Below are 22,771 nucleotides of genomic sequence, written 5' to 3' on the forward strand. Positions count from 1 at the left end.
GTCTTAACCATTAAACCAAAACTTATCAACCCTCCCATGAATCCATACTGCATCGGCGTATGTATGTAAGTCACGATGCATTTCAATGAGTCCCATGCTTTAAATGTAAGAGGCAATTAGGGATGTTGTGGAGTGAACTGTGGGACGTTTAATTAGAAGGTGCTTTAATAGCTCCTCGGGTCCTGAACGCACCATACTTCATCTCATCTAATGATCTGGACATCGGGATCTATATGAGGTGTGTGTGTGTGTGTGTGTGTGCGCGTGCGTGTGTCTGTGTGTGTGCGTGCGCGTGCGTGTGCATGTGCGTGTGTGTGCAACCACCTAAAACTCTGTTTTTGCTTATTTTTTTACCCGCAACACGTCTCTCTTGTGCACACGTGGTGATCCATTTGGCCAGCATTCCCAGTCGGTCCGTTCGCCCCGCGGCGGCATGTGGTCCGTGTCCGTGTCTCAGGTATCGGACAAAGAGAAGAGAGGACCATTCCGTCCCTCTCGAGGACTCCCCTTGCTCTCATTGGTCAGCGGGAGATCCTTTTGTTTTTGGCTCTCACGGCAGACGAGCGGAGCCACGCGCCTCATGAATGGAAGCCCCTCCAAAAAACATATTTTCTCGCACAATCGCAAAGAAAACGCGACAAAATATCAGATTCATGCACCGATGATTTTCTTTTTTTCCGACAGTCGCCTAATTGACATTATTATTGATGTTGTTATGATATTCTTCCACGAAACGAGTGTCTACACGCCGTTAACTGCACAAGCAGCAGCTCTTCTCTCCCACGTTCAAGCAAACTGAGTCAACTCTGGAGATTAGAATACATAGTGACCCATTCATTCTCTACGGGCGGCGGGCGCCTCTCCGCTGAAAGGAGCCCGTTATATCGGCGATGTCTCCGGTTGTATACAGGGCACGCACAGTCAAATCACACCCCCACCCCCCACCACCCAAACAAATTTAAAAAAAAACTTTTTTTCCCATTTCGGCACCCACTCGCTTCCGAGACTTGAAAAACCCGGGGACATGAACTTCACCGGCTCGGAACAGATGAGTACAATAACATATTGGAAAACAAAAAAAAATATATATATATTTTTTTTTAATAAAAAATTCATTGACTAAAATCCCGAATACACAAGGATAAATAAACATGTAAAACAGAGAAATAAATGTGTGAAATAAAAAAATTAAAAAACCTACCATGAGTTTCTTCTTGCAGCGCTCACGCGACCACCCGGATCAAACAACTTCACATTGCCGGCTCGGATATTTCCGTTCCGGTCACCGGTCACGGGATTAATGGCATTTGTAAATCCGTGTAATTATTATTTCTTTCCTCGGCTGTGCGGTTCCACGTGAACAAGTTGTGGACTATCTTCGCGGTGACAGCCGCTCTCTCCCTCCTGCTTCTCTCTCCAGCTCTGATATGAACGGTGGGAGTCAGCCTCTCTCTCTCTCTCTCTCTCTCTCTCTCTCTCTCTCTCTCTCTCTCTCTCTCTCTCTCTCTCTCTCTCTCTCTCTCTCTCTCTCTCTCTCTCTCTCCCTAATGGTGGTGGGGCAAGGGTGAGGGGGCAGCAACAATGGGAGGGAGCAGGGGTCCCCGAATAAGAACTATGACACCAAAATGAACAGGAAATCCCCGACTAGAATGTATTAGACATTCACACAATTAAAGGGTCACTAGCTGGGATAGGCTCCAGCACCCCCGCGACCCTAATGAGGATAAGCGGTATTGAAAATGGATGGATGGATGTATACAAATACACATTTTCATGCACTTACCCTGAATTGTATATATCGGTTTCAGATATCTGACTCATTAGAGGTGAATGTAGTGTAATGTGCGGTGCTCACAGCAGAGCTATTGACAGATTGCACTTAAAAAAATAATAATAATAATCAAGAGACGTCCCAGTGGCCTTTAGTGGTTACATGCGCATGCCATATTCACCAGTTGGATTCCTGCCAGGGAGCTTTGTTGCGTGTCATATCACTCCTCTAATTAAAGATAGATGAATAAATCAAAAGCCAGAAAGAGTGCCCTCTCATAATTCACTCAGATCTTAATTGTTCGTACTAAACCCTTTGAACATACACATGTTATGCATGCTGTAAGAAGACTTTCGTCACATACAACCTCACACATAAAACAGAGAAAAGGTTTGACAAGCATGTCAAGATGATCAGGTTAGAGACCGCTCTAATTCCATGAAACTGTGGATTCTGACAAGTTACTGTTCAATTAAAAAAAGAAACTTTAATTACTATTTTTCTTGCTGTCAAAAAATCCCATGAAAAGGCCAAAGCTAATGACTAACAGTGTGTTATTACATCTCTCAAGACATACCCTCTCCCGCGGCTCTTCGCGTACACATTACATGATTTACTGAAACTAAACACACATCTGCAGGGCGCGAATGAGAAAATATGCCTTTTTTCTAATCTGCGTGAACCGGCTCCCCTTTTTAAAGCTCACCATTGACTGCAACTCTCTTTAAGTCCTGCGCCAAACACACGACAGACACTCTGTCGTCACAAAATGAATACAGAAACACCGTCACATATTATTGCCCATGCACGTCTCCACTGGACCAGCGTTGTATTATTGTGCTGCTCTGTCCTCTCAGAGTCTGTGGAGGGGTTGGTTAAGGGTGGGGGAGGGGAGCGTGGACACCAAGACAGCTGCTGCTCACTGGCTGGTTATTCAGACCATTAAGGCAAAGGAGGATTAATAGGAGGCCACATTATGTCTGTACGTTGGTTAGGTTTCCTTTGCCCTTGCGCTGAGTTAATGATGTCTACGTTATTAATGCTGCGGCTCGATATTGGAGAATTTAGAGCACAACAAGGTGTTTGCCTCCAAGACAAAGGAATGAAGCGGGGAAAACCAAAAGCAGATCATTTTCCATTCATTTCAGCAGACAGACCACCAAGTCCTGTGCGATGAAGTCCTGCAGGGAGAGGGAAGCATGTGGAACAGAGATGTGGGAGATGATTCATGGTGACGGATCCGGACGCATCGAGCAGCTCGAACCGCGCTGGAGCCACATGCGGCCGTGGGTTCTCTCTGCGAGGGGCGGATTCGCAAAACTGGGAAATGTGATGTTTCATATTGTGTTTCTATGGCGCACGCCACGGGTCCGTTGCTGCAGTCGCCGAGTCAATTATCGCCATCATCATCATCATCATCGTGGCGGGCATCAGCACGGTTCCCATTAAGCCTTCAGTTGCTGTTTTCCATAGTTTCAAAGGCCTCCGACAGCCGTTATTGCCAGTATGTATTTTCCTTTATTGCAATAGCCCAAGGGGGGGTTATAGATTTTCAAGAATTTCATCTTCTCACAAAAGGAATTTGTGTGATCGCCTGCTGTATATCTCAACCGAGGAGGATCGCAATCCAAAGAACTAGTAACACAGCTTCTAAGTATTCATCTTCAAAGCTTCTGATGAACAACCCAGATGATGATGATGATGATGATGATGGTGGTGGCGATGAAGTGTAATGACTGGTTGTCTCCTTGGCAAGTCATCCAGAGCACATGAGTCACCGAGTGGGCCCCACGTCTGCAGGCAGACGTGCCTCTCAGCCCCGGCCCGTCTCTGCCTCTGTCTCTATTAGAGCCCGCTGGAAGTCACTGGAAAGGAAACAAATGTGAAGACGTTGCTGCCATTGTTTGTTTTGTCTCTCTGTGTGTTCTGAGCCAAGAAAATTGCATACCCGCATTTGTTTGGTGTGTTTCATCACACACATTAGGAAGGCGGCGCACGCGCCTGTGTGTGTGTATGTGTATGTGTGTGTGTGTGTGTGTGTGTGTGTGTACGCTTGCTCTTGAGGCCCTTGTGTCAGTTCTTTTGTTTTTTCACCTTTGAGCCAATTCCTCTGAAATGAATTACCAGATATTTGAACCAGGACCTTAGTTGATTTGGTTTGATGGTGGCATTCAGTTGCTTGTTTCATCGCACACATTCCAGTATTGCTTTCTCAACAAAAAGAAAAACGGCATGCCAAAGATCAAAGTGCGAATATTTGGCAGTGGGCATGACATTCTTCACTCACCTGATGCATTACTGTAACAATCAATTCAGTGTCATCGCTGCACAGTATTGCTGGTCAGAGAATCCAACTCGTAATGTGGCACTTTTCCACTATACACTAAACCGATTTTTAAGCCTCCAAACGGGATCAAAGAACCACAAAATAGTCGACATTTTGTCAGGTTTCATATGTCCTAGGATGCCAGAAGAAATCAAACTGAAAAACTTTTATATTGGAATCAAGACTTTATTGTGTCGGGTTGATTCCCTGTAATTAACTCATTTGAGTCCATTTGAGTCACATCCATTACAGGATTTGCAATATTTAAATGTCTATCCCACCTGGATGTAGAGGAGGAAACTGCATACGGGTGAAAGCCACAAGAAGAGGGGTATTTCCATGAACAGCACACTACTAACTCCAACACAGTCTTTGAGCCTTTAGTGTTCTGTATAATGGAAAGAGTTGTAGCAAAGAACCGAGCAGGACAGTCAAATGAGATTATAAATAATAGCTTTTACATGCAGCTTTTAGGGGGGAGGGGGGGGGGGGGAGGTTAAAGACGTCTGATTAAATCATATTGGAGATTTCTTAGAGAAGAGCTGACCTTGTGTTTTATTCACCGTCTGTGTGTTTCCGATACTTCTGGTCATGACAAGGGGATGAGAGGTCTCTATTTTCTCCTTTGTGAAACTGAATTGGTTGCCAAGTCTGGTTTCACCTCCCTGAAGCTGAGGTGGTTATTCCAGCCCGAGTATTGCTCATCTCTTTCATTCCATGTTGCGTATGTCGAGTCTGAAAGGTGATTACAATCTGACTCGTATGACATTTGTAAAAGATATTCAGCGCCGATGTTTGGGCTGAACAAAGATCATGGAATGCAATTTCGGACATGAGAATGGCATTATTCCTGTTTACCTGATAACATTTGATAAATGTCATGAAACATAAACATACATATTACTGTATTTAGACAATAAGACGCGATAGTTTCAGAAATGACTGTCCCCAATTTTTCATCCCATCTTTACCAATAAAACCCCAAATCTTTAAAATGAGCAACTTTTTCTGAACTTTAAAGCGATTGTGTTTGTATCGTGATTTGTATTTTTCATAGTGTCAACAATTCTCATGAAAAATCCCAAACCTATCGAAGCGTTCATTTCTCTCAATACTTTCCAACTTCGCTACCTCGTCTGTGGCTCTCGGCCTCAAGCTGATTCATTCCCGCAAAAGATGAAACTCTTTAAAATCACGCGCGTAGTTTTAATATATTTAATCAGTTTTCGCTACAAGAGCCACTCTTTCAGTACAATATCTGCGACAAAAACACAAATAATATTTTTTTGTATGGTTGTATTTAGGAAATCACAACGCTTGATCAAGGTAAAAGAGTTTGGCCTCGATAGATTATTTTCAGATGTATCAAACTGATTGTAATAATTGCTGAAAAAAAAAAAAAAATGATGGATGCGATACATTGAGACGCACCGATAGCCGCTGTGCCCGTGAGGATTCACGCCTCTCTTGGTTGGCCGGCTCATTTCAGTAGATATCTCTGCAACACAACACACAGACTTCTTCACATTCTGTTGATAATGTTAGTTCATTTTTGAATGTTTTTAACTCGCATAATTACTTTTCCTTTGACACACAGCAGGCTAAATTTACCTCCATCGCTGGATGTTTTTTTCCTCAGGCTTTAGGGGTCCCTCCAAGTCTAGATGACTAAAGATGACCTGTGTCCTTATCATCATTATCATTATTATATGTATTAATCTGCCGTATTCTCTGTAATATATTTTCCTCAACAGTCCCCAGACTCCACCGAGAACAGTGCCGCCTCAGCACTTCCGCAAAAACGTGGGTCTTTCGATCGAAGCTGCCACACTCCATCGTCTTCGTCATACCTCTTTACACGACGGCGGATGAATGGAAGAATTTTAAATGTTCCGTTGCAATACTCAATAGAATGAATAAACCTGCGTCGCGCATCGACTAAGCCGTGCTCAAAGAGTCGTTGGAGGGGAAACGGCAGAGAAATACACATTTGATTTATGAGGGCCTGCTTGTGTTTGCGGTTGCTTCTTGTGGGAAAGGTTTTTTTCTTGGAGAGCTCGCGTCTCTGGAGGAAGCCAATAGAGCCGAATCCCAGAGTGCCGGACAGGATGCCATACATCAGCTTGCTAGGCAGGGTCACCGCCCATTTTCCCATCGTAGTGCACATTTTCCACACATATATATACAATCTCCCATACCTAAAAAGGTAAACAACACAATATAATGTAACAAACAAAAATGCCAAATATGTTATTTTTATAGCACCTATGTGGAGATGTGTTGCTTTTCTCTATTGTAAATCGAATTTCTTTGGGTATTGGACAATTGGAATTTAAAGACATCACATTGGGATTTGGTTAATTACGATGGATTTATGTAATTGTATAAGCTAAACAAAGCCGTCTAATTGCGAGATTACTCCCTAAAGAAAGTAAGTATTTGTTGCAGCCCGAAGGCACAGTATCCTTATTGTTTAACGTCTCATGCAGGCCCACACACAACTTTTCAAAACCAAACACTGTGCCGAAACACGTCATCACCCTGAATGTGTTTCTTTGCTTTAAAATGAATTAATGATGACGAGGCTTTGTGCTGTTCACATATCGCAGAGAAGCGATATGTGAACACAGACCGACGTATTCAACTGGCTTCAGAAGTTCAGTGAATAGAAGTCTAATTGTCAGCGTTTTAACCTTGGAAATCCATCTCTTTCACCATTTTAATTGTGCGTTAGCTGAAAGCATTGAAAGAACATTTTCAGTTTCCAAAGCGTATAGACTGTAGTCAGTCAGAGAGCTCCAGGGATGGAATGGATTACTAATAACCAAATGTATAACTTTTACCCTCAGATATTATTTGAAAAGCTCCCCCTGCATTTACAATGCTCCTTGGCTGTTTCCGTGGTTACAAATGCATACATTTTCTGCAAGCGTTGCTGGTTTCGTCACATATTATTGTCATATCCACCAATAATTGGCAACAGAGTTTTTGCTAATGGAAAGTTAATGGCAAAGTCGGTTCTGTAGGTTGATGCCAGAATATATTATAGAAACGTGATTTCACAGGAAATGTTCACATTTCCACGTACTTGTGAACAAACACAAAGAAATTCTTCCTCCATACTTATTGTCTTCCTGAGGAACATTTTAAACATGCCTAATGCCAGGAAACAAACCTCATTGGTTTGGGACTGAAGGTTTTTAATGAGCCGACAAAGGAATTCAAATAGCAGCCGAGACTCGAACGTGAACCGAAAGATGGCTGCAGGTGAACAGAACATACATATCGTTTGCTCCCATTTCCATTTCATCCTGCTTCAATGGCATTGTCGTGTAAATAAACGGTGGACTCTTAGAGGATCATAATGAAGTAATTTTGACAAAGTAATGGAAACCTGTCAATCAAATCGTTTTTTAATTCTCCTTCATCGGTTCAGTATTTCTTGCCTGGTTTTGACAGGCAACAAACAGCAAATGCAGACACAGCTCGAGGAGTATATTTTTGTGATGTTTATGTTTTGAAGTGAGGGGGTGGGGGGGTGGGGGGGGGGAGACCACATCGAGGCGTTTGAAGTGATGCCGAGTTGTGAACGCTACGTGTGCCAGAGCGTGGATGCGCGTTCTTTTTTTCAGGGTGTGTTTCAGGGTGTGCACACTGGGGATCACATTTCCTCTGCTTCACGAGAAACAGTTTGATGGCGTATCTGGTTTTGATATCTTCGCCTGTTTCATATCCCTATCCTGCTATGAATGAATACGAGCCTGAATTCATGCCCAGAGGAGGTGCGCACTTTGTCGTGTGCGGCTTTAGCTCCAAAGTCACGTTTTCATTGTGCGATTGTTGTCTTTCCCCGAGAGGAACAGAATAGTGAGTCAATTACAAATGTTTTTGTTCAGTGGCAATATAGCTGTGTGGCTATTTCCACCAATCAATCACCGTTTCCATGCAAATAACAGTGATTAAAGCTGATTTCACGGGCAAAAGACCTCTTCTGTGTTCCGGTCACAGATCAAAACGGAGATAATTGGTTTAACGCAAAAAGATTTGCACGTTGCGTCGCAGGATTTACAGCCGCATGATGACTGCGCGGCCTTCACACGTAACCGTGGAGCAATTAACATTGTCCTGGAGGATAAACATCCTGCGGGATGCCTCTCTGAACATAGATACCCCAGCAGCGCGGCTAACAGCAGCCATTTCATTTAAACTCACGGCCTGATAGTGAGGAACCCAAATTGGATTTTTTTTTTTCTTGATCACAAGAGCTTTTCAAAGACCATAAGGTCATAACGCCGGGGAATGTCTCGTGAAAAATGTAATATGGAGATTGAATATGAAGATAACTTCCATTACAAAGCACTATGTGTGTATTTAAGGGGAACAGCAAGCTATTATATGTCTAAATGATAAGTGAAGTGAGAGAAAGTCTGAGTCTATTGTGCACAGCAGCACATAAAAATAAGTTTTTTATATAAAAGGGACATTGGTGCTTATCGGGGAGCGAAAAAGTTAACTTTTATTTTGTCTTTTGTTAAACAAAGAAGATTTTTAACACAATATAAGTGCCGATACAGGAGTTGATTGAAACCGTTTTATATTTAAGGTAATTTTCATTATAGCAATCATGATTATGTATTTAGGTCAATATTGGGCGAAAAAAGTGAAAACTCTTCCAATTGCATGACTAATAGACCAAAACCGTGACATACTCAGTTTACAACTATATAAAAATAAGAAATGCAGCAAGTTGAAATAAGCAAATGTTGGACATTGTTTCTTAATTTAAGTTTTCTGTCAATCAAAACAACTAATCGCTTCATTGTTTTACCTCTCGCTGGAACAATGAACACACTTCATAGTTCAAATTGGGTATTTAAATCAAACATGCCAAGACAAGTGAAAAGTGTCTGGGGTCAGCGGGGTGACAGACAGTATTCATGGAGCCATGTGCTGTAACTTTAGATTAAAAGCAGACGGCCTGTTTAATGAAAGTTTAATGAAGTCCAGAGGTTCACGATTCGAGAAAAAGCAGCCATTCATATTCAAGAGCCAAAGTCAACCTCTGTGCAACAGATTAAATGATCGAATTGCAGTCGAAATACATTTTGCTGGACTTAAGTTATATGGGGCCTGTCAAATGCTGATCTATTAAATTAGAGAGACACACGGCTCATCTGTGTAATCCAGAAATTGGAGCTGAATTGTTTTCTGTGCCTCTTCTCGGTTGTAAAAATGGAAAAAAAAGAGTGATGTTGTGTGACTGGGCTCCACTCTACTGGTCAGGAGTGGTGGGAACACAGGTGAGTAAATCTGCATCAGCGGTTGGCTGAGTCAAAATGGCTGTGAGGCTGATGGTGGTGGAGATTAATTGAATGGCCGGTGTCCAGGTCGCTGTCTGTCTACGTGGCTGTGTGGCTGCTCGTCCCGTTTCCCAAGCTGCGATCTGTCAATCGCAGAGACAGCTGCTCCGTGCGGGTGCCAACCTGTGTTCCTCTGCCAAGGGGGTGACTTCACATCCTCCACGAACACTGAGACCCATTCATTCACAACAGGGGGAATACATATCGAGCAGAAGGGATGGGAGGATCGGCCTTAAGATTTAAGAAAAAAAAGAGGGCAAGGCAATGGAAAGTGGACACAGCGAATCCATCACAAAAACATTGGCAAAAATACTTCATATGCTCACTTGCACCTGTAATACGGAGAATACTGGATAGCAAGGCCATACTAAGGAATTCATGCATATCTGACATTAATTGATTAATTGTTCAGTCTTCTCACAATCTCAGAGAATAGTGGAAAGTGGCCGTCGCGTATTAAATATATATATATATAGATTTTTTTCAACTAACGGTTTGAAACCTACATATATTTATGTCACACAGACTGCTTAACTATTGTATTTAATAGTTAATCAATTAATAGTGTTGGCACTTTGATTTCCTGATTTCCTTAGTTACGTTTTTTGGGGTCAAAAGATATGAATCACAGCGGAAGTTCAGTCGGAGACAACGACCTCTGACAGATGCGGCTCCCCTGGGGATGATAATTAAAGAACGGCTCAATATAGCAACCGCCGCAGGGTGTTATTTGGGCTTCTTGTCATCCTGCCATCTTCACGACTTGTCTTGTTTCATTCTGGACGTTTTTTGCTTTATTTCAAATCGGAGCGTGTAATGCGGTGATTCTTGATTTTATGAATCTAGTACTCAGAACTGGCTGCAACCTTCAAATAGATGTTCCCATACACTGTCCCAACAACACCCACAAATCTCCTCTCCCTCTCCCCCTCCCACACACACACACACATACACACACACACACACACACACACCTCGTCTCTACTGAGCATTATTGTGATGGCTTGCTGTTTCACACTCATTCAGGTGTTGTTGTAGCAGCAGCACTCACAGCAGCAGCACAGTCTGCTGACTCAAACAGACATGGGCACATGTCCAAGGTCATCATTACCCTCCAGGCTGCTGTTTACAAAACACAGATTATTGCATACTTCCTGCTATGATTATTTTTTGCCATTATCTCCCACATTTTCTTAATGCTCCCCCTGTAACGGTGCAAATCCGGTTTTCAAGTAGCTTTTCTTGAAGTTGTTTTTACATGCAATTCTTAATCTAAAAAAAATAAAAATAAACTCACCTCGATGGAAACGCTTCATATACGTAGATAAAGAGACAATGTCTGACTTGGAGTCGCCAAACACATTTCCGCAAACATCAATTTAAAGGGGAAGGACAAGGACATTTTCTAAGAAATCCCTGTCACCATGTTCAGGCTGCAGTTGAGACGGTTCAGTTATGTTCAAGCATACATTTGTGCCATTTGGGAGAATTAACTAATTTAATCAAGGAATAGTTTGAACTTGAGAGCATTTGCTGATTTACTCCCTGGCTGAGAGTCCGATCAATATCCCTCATGTCTGCTAAGCTACCGCCTCTACAACTCATATTTAGCAGACAGATATGAGAGTGGTATCAAATTAACGCTTGGAAACAAGGCCAAAATTATTCCTTAAAAATTGTGATCCATATTTTCTATTGCGCAATCCTTAACAACACATTGTTGTACTGCGCTACATTGTCACACCCCTGTTACCATTTTTCCTCTTTCATTTCTACGCCCCTTGTTTCATCCCTTTGTCATTTTCCAAACTCCCGCATGTGTATGCGAAGCCAATCGGATTCCCGACGCTCAATTTCTTTTCATAGCTCTGAGCCGGGAGAGTCCTTTCAACCAATTAGCGCAGACAGCAAGAGCCTCCAACATGAGTTGGGAGGAGGGCATGTAAAAAAGATTTACAGCTTTGAGTGCCAAATCCACCCTCACGTCTTATCTCAAACCCCCGGGGCTTTGGCCACCATACAGCGGAGCCAAAGGCTTTATTGCCGGATAATGGCCGGTCCGAGCTGCTTTCATGGGGGAACAGTGGGATGATGCCTGCTGTGTCTGACTGTGAGAAACTGGGGCATAAAGTTCAAAGTGGGCTCAGCTCCGCGTCCCTCAACACACGCAGAGTGCGCTCAAACTCCCCACTGCTGCCTCACATTTTCCAATGCGAGAGTGACTCCGTTTACAGATATACGTGCACGTTTAAAGCGGTGTGTCAGCACTTCAGGTTTTAAGCCAGGTCATTATTTCACCACTGATATTACTCCGATTAAATTTGGTGAATTGCGTTCCAAACTGAAACCACATCTGTTACTCGCCGCTTCCTCTGCGCTGTTCCCCTCTTTTGTTTTTCGTCCGTTTATCTCTAAATATCTCTAAACCAAAACTGCAGTCTTAAAAGATGAGCATAGACGCACTCTCATTTGACACAGTCGACAGGAGTTATATCCCACAATTTGTTGAGAGCAAATTATAGTACAAGCATGTGACCCAATGTATCTCATGAGAAGTAGATTTTAAAAGACATTTTTGAACTCTTATTGAGGAGCCAAGCTGACTAAGCATACAGTGAATTCTTATCCTGAGTGGTTGCAAAGGCCAAGCGGAAGCAAACTACTTCAGTAAGTAATTAGCCGTGTAGTTATTCATTAAGAAGGCGGAGGAGTAATACCCTGAATGATTAGCGTGACGCGCAAAGGTAATAAAGAATTCTTTGCTGTCATTGGTCGTGAACCGGCGGCAAGTGGCTAAAGGAGACTCCTGAAGCGCCATCACGCCAAACACTGGTACGCCTTTCCCTTCGCGGTGGTGACGTGAAGTCACGCGACTGTGGTGTAGTCTGTCCATAGCTTAATGTCCTAAATGGTCATTTTTGTAAGGTTTATCTTGCTGAACAAAACCTGTAAGTATCAGAAACATGTGTTTGCCTCATCCCTGCAGCACTATTATTATATATATTATTATTCAGACTCTTCAGGTGCAACAATTAAAAATAATACAGTTCCAAATTAGGGCTGATAGGGCACATTTCTAAATAAAAAGGTGTCATAATAGCCTCAGCGATGACAAATATTATAGTAGAAATAACAATAAACTTTATTTAAATTGCAACTTTCACACAAGATAAAAAGACTAACATCATTTGAACTAAGAGAAGATGCATTTGAAAATGGAAGCGCAGTTCATAAAAGTCCATTACGCCCAGTCGGATGGCATGCTTTCCTTCGATGGAGAACATTAGAGTGGGATCGATCTGCATTTTGTGCTGCAGCGGCCCCATTATGGTGTATTACTGGAAATATCATCTCGACCGGACCGGACCGCATGTAAACCTGCGAAGGACTCTCCTGCCTGTCACTGGGATTTCTGTTATAAGAAGATGTGGACTTGAGCATTTTCATGTTTTCTTAATGTGGAAAGTATGAAGGCAACATTCCACTGGAAACTGCTTTCTGGTCAGCGCCGATGTCCTCTTATGTCGCCAAGTTTTTTAAGCAGTCAGTACATAATGTCTCGGAACATCGACGCAGAGTTTTCCTGCCCGAAAGGTCAGTGTTGTGTTGTGCTGCTGTTACGCAACTCGTGCAATTTCCTAAAAAACAAAGTCGTTGAATGTGACATTCTTCATGAATCCAGTTAGCGCGTTCTTCTCCTTCTGCTCGGCTTGTTTTTCGCAAATGTGGACAATGTGATGTTAACCCCTCATCACGTTCTGGCTGTGATGGAGCGGTCCAATGCCATACACGTGATTTTCTCGCATCTTTGCATATAGTTCAATGAGTCCTCTCAAGATTGTTAATGCAACCCGAGGCGTACAAGCACTGAAAGTGGGTTCAGGTTTGCTTGCTGTAGTGCCCACCTGCCTCATGTAGAATAATCGGCCGAAGAAATCTCTGTCAAAGTAAAGGTTTGAGGGACGATAAATCGACGAAGGAGATACCAGGATCAAAAGAAGCTTCCACAAAGCCCCAGGTAGGTCTCTGCATGCGAGCTGATAAAGAGCGCGATTCTTTTACACTTGCAACCTCCGCTCATGAATATTCACGAGGATGCATCCTTAATTGTGGCTGATCCCTTGCGTTTGCTTATTCCATTTATAGCTAAATATCACACACGGGATTGATGATCTCTGACCTTTAAAAAAACTATCATCTATCAGCCTCGCACTCCTAACCTGAAATATGTAATCAAACATGTGCTTTGATGAATGATGCAGCCTAAATGAACTCAAGGGTCGTTTTTTTTTTTTTTTTTACGCAACAGAGCCACTCAAGCGAGCCCTTTTTTTAATAATTCTTCAGATGTTGCTGCGCACCTTAAATGAACACTACAAGATGCTCCTCGGCGCTGCTTTTCATTTGAGTGGTTTCATCTCAAAAGGGGAACGCGGGGATAAATGTTGCATTACATTCTTACTGCATACATGCTCCAGAATCATACTAAAAAGTGTCCATTTGTATTCAGCAAAGAGCCAACCAGCATGCTTTTCTGTCCTAAAAGCCTGGTGCAGAGGACTGGAGGCACATTTACATCCACCAAATGTTGGCACATTTTCAATTTGATAAACAAATTGAAAACAAAATGATTCGCCGTATTGGAAAAAGAGAATGCAATAAAAGCTTCTGTAGACATGTTTTTGAGTAAGCTCTGATGTTGCAGTCCCCGCCTCTTCTTCTTCCTCGAACAAAGTGTTCATGCTCCACTTGATGGCCGTTCGCTGTCAGCCAAACCTTGAAGTATTACGACAAAACAAACCAAACAACAGCTTTCATTGGGAGTCATGTTTTCACTCTTCATACTGGACATATTAGTGTTAGGTCTTTGTTGTGCTTTAATACATCTTCTGCTTTAATAACGTTGTTGGCAAGAGGACAGTCAGTTACGTCAGGTCAGTAATGTTCCTTTTTCTCAACTTTAGGCTGATTGAGTTTTGGGCTTTTTTTTAATTTATTTTCGAGCATTTCAGCCCTTTTCTGGGTCTGAACTAATGCTGGCAAAAAGCGCTGCTGTAAAGCTCTCCAGCATGGCCGCTGCTCACACACCTCCAGCCGACAGAGGCAGTTGCTATTATTGAAGGCAGACGCTCGGAGAGACCTCCACCTCACACATGATTGTTTTTTAGCCCAGGAGGTTAGATAGAGGCATTACGGGCTGGATCCCTCTGGGGAAGCACCAATGAGCTTTACGACTGCTACCTCCTCTAGCAAACTCAAAAAGTAAATTGATATTTATTTTTCAAAACCAGACTAGAAGCAACTCATTGGCTTTATAACCCAAACTGGCACTGTGGATCTGCTTCACCTATTGAGCACCTGAACTATTTGATTGAAATTGTGACCTGTGGAGACAATAACAAATCACTTTTTGGGGAGAGATGTCATCAGATATGAAGAGGGTGGCATCACTATACAAAAATCCCTTTTAGACAGTACTCTAGACATGTATGTGCTCTCTTTGTTGATTCTACCAAATGTAAATATGATTACCTAAGGAAATGCACACATGTATACCGTGAGTCAGCTTAAGCTTATGGTATTAAGGACTTTAGCAGGGATAATGTGTGACAAGCTGATTTCCATTCATCCTAATGTACACATCAGCATTCAAGAGCAACGTGTAATTGTGTATTCAATATTTAAAGCTTCATAAAAGCATTACATTTGCTGTTTTTCTGAAATGGATACCAAAACGATTTAATGCACCAAATGGAACGGAGATATCGTGCAGCTTAGCATACAGCTGCAAAAAAATTACAGCTTACCGACTCTGAATTTAAATAGTGCTGTTTAACCTCATTTTGCACGTTTCCTCTTTCGGTTATGGTAAATGTGAGGAGCTGCATCAGCTCAGTGCCACTGGGGCTGTTAACAGCACAGGGCATCTCCAAGGTCTGGGTGCTGATGGAGAGTTGACATGGGGTCGTCTATTTATTGCAGTCATACGCATCAAACCACGAGCACTTTGTGAATGCTGAGTCAGGAGTTGTGATGTAGGCTTGATGCTAATGTGTGAAGATGAAATTCATACTTGAGGCAGGATTCTAACCCCAGGACAAAATGGAGGGGGGAAACAATGTTGCTGCAGAAAGGATGGTGTTAAAAGGAGAAGTTGGTTCCTTTACGTCATCATGCCTGTGAAAATAGATGTCCTCCATTGTTTTGGAGGGAGATAATGAAGTGCACAAAATTAGCCCTGATGATGACATCACAGGTTACAAAATGTATAACAGAAAGCATGTGTAACAAACATGGAGCTGTAACGATGTGAATTTACAAGGCAGGGGAAGTCTCACAAAATAGGGTATTGAGTTGCATTGTGGGAAATGTAGGATTCTGCATTTTTGCACTTTGACCCAAGCAAGGAAAAGTCTAGATATCCTGGCCGGGTCGCATAGTTTAAATTATGTTCGTCTTCCAACTTTTGGGAGGTGAACTTTTGTGCAAAATGAAATATGAATTACCTTATTTAAGTTAATTGTCAAGAAAAAATGCCACTTCTCAAATATTAGAATGCGCTGACTTTCCCTGCTTTGAAATCATTTTAAATGAATCCAGGCTGTGGAAGACCGAGCATTTTTCACATAATATACACTGGACCATTAATCAATTAATCAAAATATAATAAAGAGATTAACCAATATTGAAAATACTCATTAGTTACAGATGGCTGGTAAAGTCATAAAGCTTCGGGTAACCAGGAAAAAACATGAATAACGTCAGGCACGGAAATTTATTTCAAGCGCTCCTGCAAAAACGCAAGCATCAACCAGGGGAAAATTGAAAATGCTAATGAATTCTTTGTTTATTGTGCGTCTTCTCTTCACACCCAACATACAAGTACAGGGAGGTGGAGAGAGTCTCTAACCAAAACTGTGCAAAAGCTTGATTTAAGAGGCGCTGGACATTTACACTATCATATTATTAACCGGATATCAATTGATACATTTTCTTCTTCCAAAAAATCACATTCACAGGTTATTGCCGGTATATCGCGAAATCCCTAACTGGGTTATTCTCGATTCACATGCTCGATTGGCTGCCCTCCGTTTTTTCCCCTACCTTCATGAAAGTGCCCCCTGTGGCCCCTGCCGCTGCCTCTCCAGACATGTGAGCTGTGGACCTGGCCCACCAGCCGATGTGCTGCCCAACAATGTGCAAACATGAAAAGGCACATCAGGGTAATTGGTTGCTCTCCCAGCGCGCGTTGCTCAGCATAATCAGCGTCTCGCTGCTTCACGGGAGCATGCATGTCCAAAGAGGTGTAAGGAGAGGAAGGAAGAGGAGGAGGAGGGAGGGAAGGAAGGAAGGAAGGAGGCGATGAGAGCGCTGGCTTTCACTGTCAGCAGCACAGGGAATGAGCCAAGAATGCTGTAGGAAATGTTCCAGCTGGCTAGATATTATAGGCGCTGTCTGAAAAGTCCCCAAACACCATCACACACAAGGGTCACGGAGCCCGGACCACCATGCCACTCTGAGCCCACTGTGCGCCCCAATAAAACTATTCCACCTCTCTGCTCCCAATATCTGTGCACGGCGAAACATCCACCTCCTTATGGTCCCTGCAAGTGGAAAAAAAAAATAAAAAATGTTCAGACTGAATTTTCGATGTTTATTAGTTATGGATTTTGCAGCTGGTTAAAGGTTATTGCCGAGTGTATGAAGCAGGTGTTTTGCAGCCCTGGGTCTATTCTGCGGTTGTGGATACGATGCTTAGACTGGGATAGACTCTTTATTTAGGCGTGGATCAGTGGACTGGAGTGGATTGTCAAGAAAATTGCCTGCACATGGATGGATTGATTACATTTTTCTTTCCACTAGTGGAAAATCTGGCAGGGACGTGTATCCATAATATCAACAAAGAGATGGCATAATCCAAACAGGCTCTATGGAATGCTGTCTAAATATAGTGTTGATATGCTCCTATGTTTACAATAGTGGGAATTTCTGTTATTGGCTCATACCGCCAGTTTATCTGCTCAGGCCACATCATTATCTCGGCTTCCAGCACTTCTGATTCCTTCCACACTTAAAACAGCAATTGCCTCTGCGGCCTGGTTTGGGTTTTTATCGCTCACTCGCTTGCAAGTCCCACAGCGCTTTTGTTTGCACAACTCTTCACGTAATGATTCATTAGATGGCTGACTTCAACAGGCTGTAAACATATACTTAGGCTCACCCAGGTTAGTGATGGAGACAACGGCATGTTGTGTCTCATTCTGATGTTTTCAAAAATGTTTTCAAAAAAAGAAGCCGCACAGCGTTTCCTCTCAAAGAAATTGTAAATGTGAGAGTTAAAAATGTAACTGGCGACGTGTATTGTTGAAGTTGCAGCCCACGTGTCTTTCATGATATAATAATTCCCTTTGGGCCTTCGATTGTGCATGCTGTTCAAAGTCTCGTCTAAAATGTAGAAAAGATGGTTGACGTGTGTGTGTGTGTGTGTGTGTGTGTGTGTTTGTGTCTCTCTCTCTGGAGTTTTGATGTTCCTCTGCTTGTGTCTCTGAACTTCTAGCATCAAGGTGACTCGAGGTCACATCTTTGATGTTGTCGACCGTCAGTCATTGTTTCCTGTAGGCATTTAGTTGGCATGGTTCCAAATTGTGTCTTAAAGCTACAGGCTTCCCCGTGGACAAGGTTGGAGAGGCTAAACCTGTTAGATAAGTGGAAGGGGGCAAAGGCTGCATTAAAAATCCACAGCATTTCGGCTGGAGTTGAGCCCATATAGCCGCGGGCTAAAAGGATCCTGTTTCCAAAGCCGGAAAAATCTTATTTGACAACCTTACGGGAGTAAATCATTCAATGAGAAGTCAGAGACTTTTCAATTGAGTTTTTAAGACTTCTTCACACACACACAAGTAACAGTCATGTCCATGTGCAAGTGCCAAGACCCACTCATAGTACAATAAGAGCTGTGTTTGTGCACTTTTAATATTCGACAGCCTGCGATGGACCCCTGTGGGGCAGCATTATACACGTGTCTCCCTCCTAACTATTTTAAGCGTTTTCCAACAGTCCGTACATACTGCTAAATATAGGCTTGTCTGTTACTATGGACTTGGCAGGAGCTCCAAACAGTCAGAGCACTGTGCAACGAGGCCGCAGGAATTTCTGATGTTGTAATATGAAAAACGGGGGCCTCTCATGGATGTAAACTCTGGGTAGGCCTGTCACCAAGGTGCAGCCGAGCTGAGTGGAAAAGCAAACTTCTCACAGATTTCACGGGGCCAGAGGAAAATTGCAGATGGAATCGTGGCACCTCCGCGGAGCTAGAGGGTGAGACGGTTACACTTTCATATTTCAGTGTGGTTCCTATCGTCTGATGATGTTTTTGAAGCCAGAGGACATCATCATGGTTGCACACACAAATCAGATTTCGGGAGGTGGAGTGGCAGTATAAACATTTTGAAGGCATTAAATTGGCAAATGTAAATGTTTTAAATCGGTTTTCTTTTTGTGGGAATGATGTGTACATATTTCCCCCACTTTTTCCCCCCTCTATTTTTCTACTTTCTTTCTCTTCCCCTTTGTGTGTGCCGGCTCATGCAACATAATTGTACGGCCATTTTGGCCCAAAAAAAGAAAAGTTTAAAAAAAACAATTGACTTTGCAAGAGACCATACGAGTTGAATAAAAGATCTGATTTTCGAGAAAAACTTGGTTGTAACATCTGAAATTAAATCTATATTAAATATTCATGACTAAGTAAGCAACTGTCAAAGTTAAAGTTCGGCAAAAAACATCCTTAGGTATGTTTAACACTCAAACTTGGCAAACCGATAAAAGCAAAGACTAAAAAAATGCAGAAGTGTCTCTCGTGAGAAAGAACCAACGCTGTTGTAACCTTGGCAGAGAATAGTACGGTTTCATGTCGGAGCTTAGGAGGCTGATTGAGAAAACAGGTTTCCAGGCACTTTAAAGAACATTTAATACTGTAACATCCACAGGAGCCGAAGCTTCTCATATTTCGAGTCAGGTTTCAAATTATCATGTAACTGTCTGCATGAAGAGCCGAATACCTGCAGAGCAACAATTAACTGTCCACGGAGTGTTTCTGTGTGCATTATCACCTCAGAGTTGCTCTGTGTACAGTAAAAAGTCCACGTTCGAGACTTCACGATGTAAAACCTTCCTGTTCAGCTCATGTTTTATTCATGCTCTGGATTTCTTCTTCTTCTTCTTCTTTGTTGCTTCGCAGTTGAACAGAATAATGCATTTCAATGTTTTGCCATCAAACATGTACTGCGGTGCTGACGGTGTTGCAGATGCTCATTAGGAAAGGCCTTCAACCCTGGTGGGCTATTTAGAGTGAAAGCTATAGCGTGGCACCATGACGACCTAACGACGGCAAGGTGGTTCGAGCCGTGTGTGTGTGTGTGTGTGTTGCTTTCAAGTCGTGGTAATGAACTCAAATCCGTCTTCCCCTCTCGGTGTCACTCCCACCTCTATAAAGGTGATAGCATGATATGACTTTTCTGTTTAATTTGTGAGCGGCTCTGACTTGATGATTCAGTTTGCCTGGTGATGGCTGCCCTCCTCACAGAGTCCCTCCTTCATTATTGACACAGGAATGCTGTTTGCCGACCACCTCACCACCCATGATGACTCATACTGAGCTGAACTCTCTTCTATTCATCACTTCACACCGACCATCCTGCCCAGCTCTACTTTTCATTGCTGCTGACCTACTTTGCACACACAGTGACGTCCGTAAGAATTTGGACAGAAAGACACATTCCGTTGTTTTGTCTCCGTACTCCAGCATAATAGATTTTAAATAAAATCTACAGCTGACATAAAGATCTGACACTTGATGCATCTTTTAATGACCTCTCATGATACTTACATGATACATTTTTTACCTCCCCATACCAATTTTGATACATAAACATGCATAGTGTGTACAGATCTGATATCAGTGTGTTTAAAAACAGATATATAACTCATGTGCAGTACTAATGGGGCAGGATGATATATGATATATGATGCATTGTGACATGAAAGCGTGATATCAGAGTCACGTACTTGCCGATACCTTATCCAGTATTTCAGTCTGGCATTTCAGATTATCATATTGCAACAACTCTTCTTCTGATACTGATATTGAGAGTTTATCTGATGCTTTATTTCAACTCCAAATTCAACAAAAATTCAAATTGTGAAACAATCGTAACTGGATGCCGTGATGGTATACAAACTGATAATGAACGACAATATAATTACATAAGTAAAAAAATAAGTAAAGAAATATTGAAAATACTACACATCAATACATTTAAAATGTCTTTGCATACATATGTATCATAAATCAGGGGTCAACGTAACCATGCCATTTATTTGTTTGAATGTTTTCGGCAGTAAGTCTTCTTTTCTTCTTTGTGGTCTTCTACTTTGCCATTTTACCCTCACTTTCATCGTTTCACTTATAATCCAATCCGGAGCCAGAACAGCACACCATGCGTGGATGTCTTAATACGTAGCAGCTGCATTGAAAGGAACCACAAACAGATAATTATTTGGCCATGACTGAAGCACAATAATTGCTCTCCACAGTTATCTGGAGGGTTTTAGATAAAAGTGAGTACCTTGAAGTTTCCATCGCATGGATTTGCTCACTCATTGAGTCCCATACACGCACACACTCATCCTGACTTTTGCCTCTTCCAGGTGAGTCTGACTGAGGCTAGTCATCGCCCTTGTCTCATCCCATCACTTGGCCAGACACTGTCTCTCTGACAGCCTCATCAACCACACAATGAAGAGACAAGAGAGCCTGGGGCTGAAGGAGGACTTCAACATAACAACATGGCATAACAACATAGCTGGGGATAATGGGAACATGTACATCATGCAGGTCATTAAAAAGTGTCCCTGTGAAACGTAGAAATGCATACTAATGTGATGATTGAATCGCTGCTGTATTAACCCACAAAGAGCCTCAGTTTTAAACACAAAGGAGACTGTTGGAGGTCAGCTGCTGGGTGCCGGCAGACAGTGCTCACTTCATGGCTGATGATGATTGCCTCCATAAATAATGTCAGTGTTTGGGGATGAACTAAATGCAATATTCATGTCCTGAGGCATCTGGAAGGCAACACAGATTCCTTCTTGGAAGAAAAAAAAACGCACAAACTCTCTTTGAGCAAAACTTATTTCGTGAAACAGCTGTATCGGTCACTTAGTCAATGGTGTCAGCATAAGTGAAAGACTCAGAAGTAAATAAATGTAGCAGCGAATGACAGTCACAATAAACCTTCTCTATTTGTCTTCAACCTCTCATTTATACTCTTCTTTTTCTTCTCGTCAAAACAAACAATCTATTTTCCTGCCACTCTAATGGTGCTTCGGGACGACGAGGCAGATTCACAAAGACAAACAGCTCCCGTTTGAATCTGCTGCGTCTGTGACGGATCTGCCAGTATTGTAATGTACACACACTCATATATGCAAATGCATTTTTCAAATCCTGTCGCATCTTTCTTCCCACGCTATACTCTCTTTTGGAGAGCTGTTCGCGTTTTATAGTGTGTTGAATATGAGACTCGGGGGTTGTTCCTAAAGGTTTCCTGAAGTAAAAAACGAAGCCGCCGCGAAATCTCCTCAGCAGTCGTCCTGGGATTGTTCAATAAAAGAAATACCCTCTCCGCGATAAAGGCTGCCATATTCCACAGATGGCTGCATCTACATTTATGTGAAGAACGTTACGACTACCATCAACATGCACAAATCGCATTTTCAAGTCATTTGAGTCAAGTCTTGAGACGAAGCCATGCCAGATCTCAGTCTCAATATTTAGAGAAGAGTTAAGTAATTTAAGAAAAGTCAGGTTTCAAGAAACCAGAGGCAACTCCAAGTCAAGTCTTTAGTCGTTCAATACAAATCTCAGTCGATTCTAAACTCCAGTCTTTTGAAACAAGTCCAGGTGAATTCATAAACTGATCGATCAATGTGGTCTAAGACCTCTATAGTCAATTTGTGTTTTTTTAATGTTTTTTTCATGCTGCATCGCTTATTACCAAGAAAACTTATGAGCACACAGTATTTAAAGTGGTGATTTTGTGTGATTCTTTGTGGAGAAAATCTATTTTACAGATCAAATGATCTAATTGGTTTGCTGCGTATTCGTCGACTAAGAACTTATTTGGCCGAGGACGGTCCATAGTCATTTTTGTTGAAGCCTGGCTTAAATCCAAGTCGCAGATCTGGAGCTCTGCTGAGTTCAAACACATTAGCAGAGAAATCACTTTGCTCGTTTTACATTTAAAATCACGT

At 42.3% G+C, this 22,771-nt stretch overlaps 1 protein-coding gene across 2 annotated transcripts in view; it reads right to left on the minus strand.

The window, feature by feature from the left end:
• The window catches only part of LOC117749243 (carbohydrate sulfotransferase 15-like), a 29,900-nt gene extending 28,471 nt beyond the window's left edge, over positions 1 to 1,429 (minus strand). Inside the window, exon 1 of one of the 2 annotated variants that reach the window (XM_034559535.1) lies at positions 1,202 to 1,429. The gene's annotated coding sequence lies outside the window, so the exon portion shown is untranslated. The remainder of the gene's footprint in view (positions 1 to 1,201) is intronic. The other variant, XM_034559536.1, reaches the window with a different exon arrangement.
• Positions 1,430 to 22,771: the final 21,342 nt, after the last annotated feature.

The sequence above is a fragment of the Cyclopterus lumpus genome, chromosome 19 (assembly GCF_009769545.1).
Source record: "Cyclopterus lumpus isolate fCycLum1 chromosome 19, fCycLum1.pri, whole genome shotgun sequence".
NCBI lineage: Eukaryota > Metazoa > Chordata > Actinopteri > Perciformes > Cyclopteridae > Cyclopterus > Cyclopterus lumpus.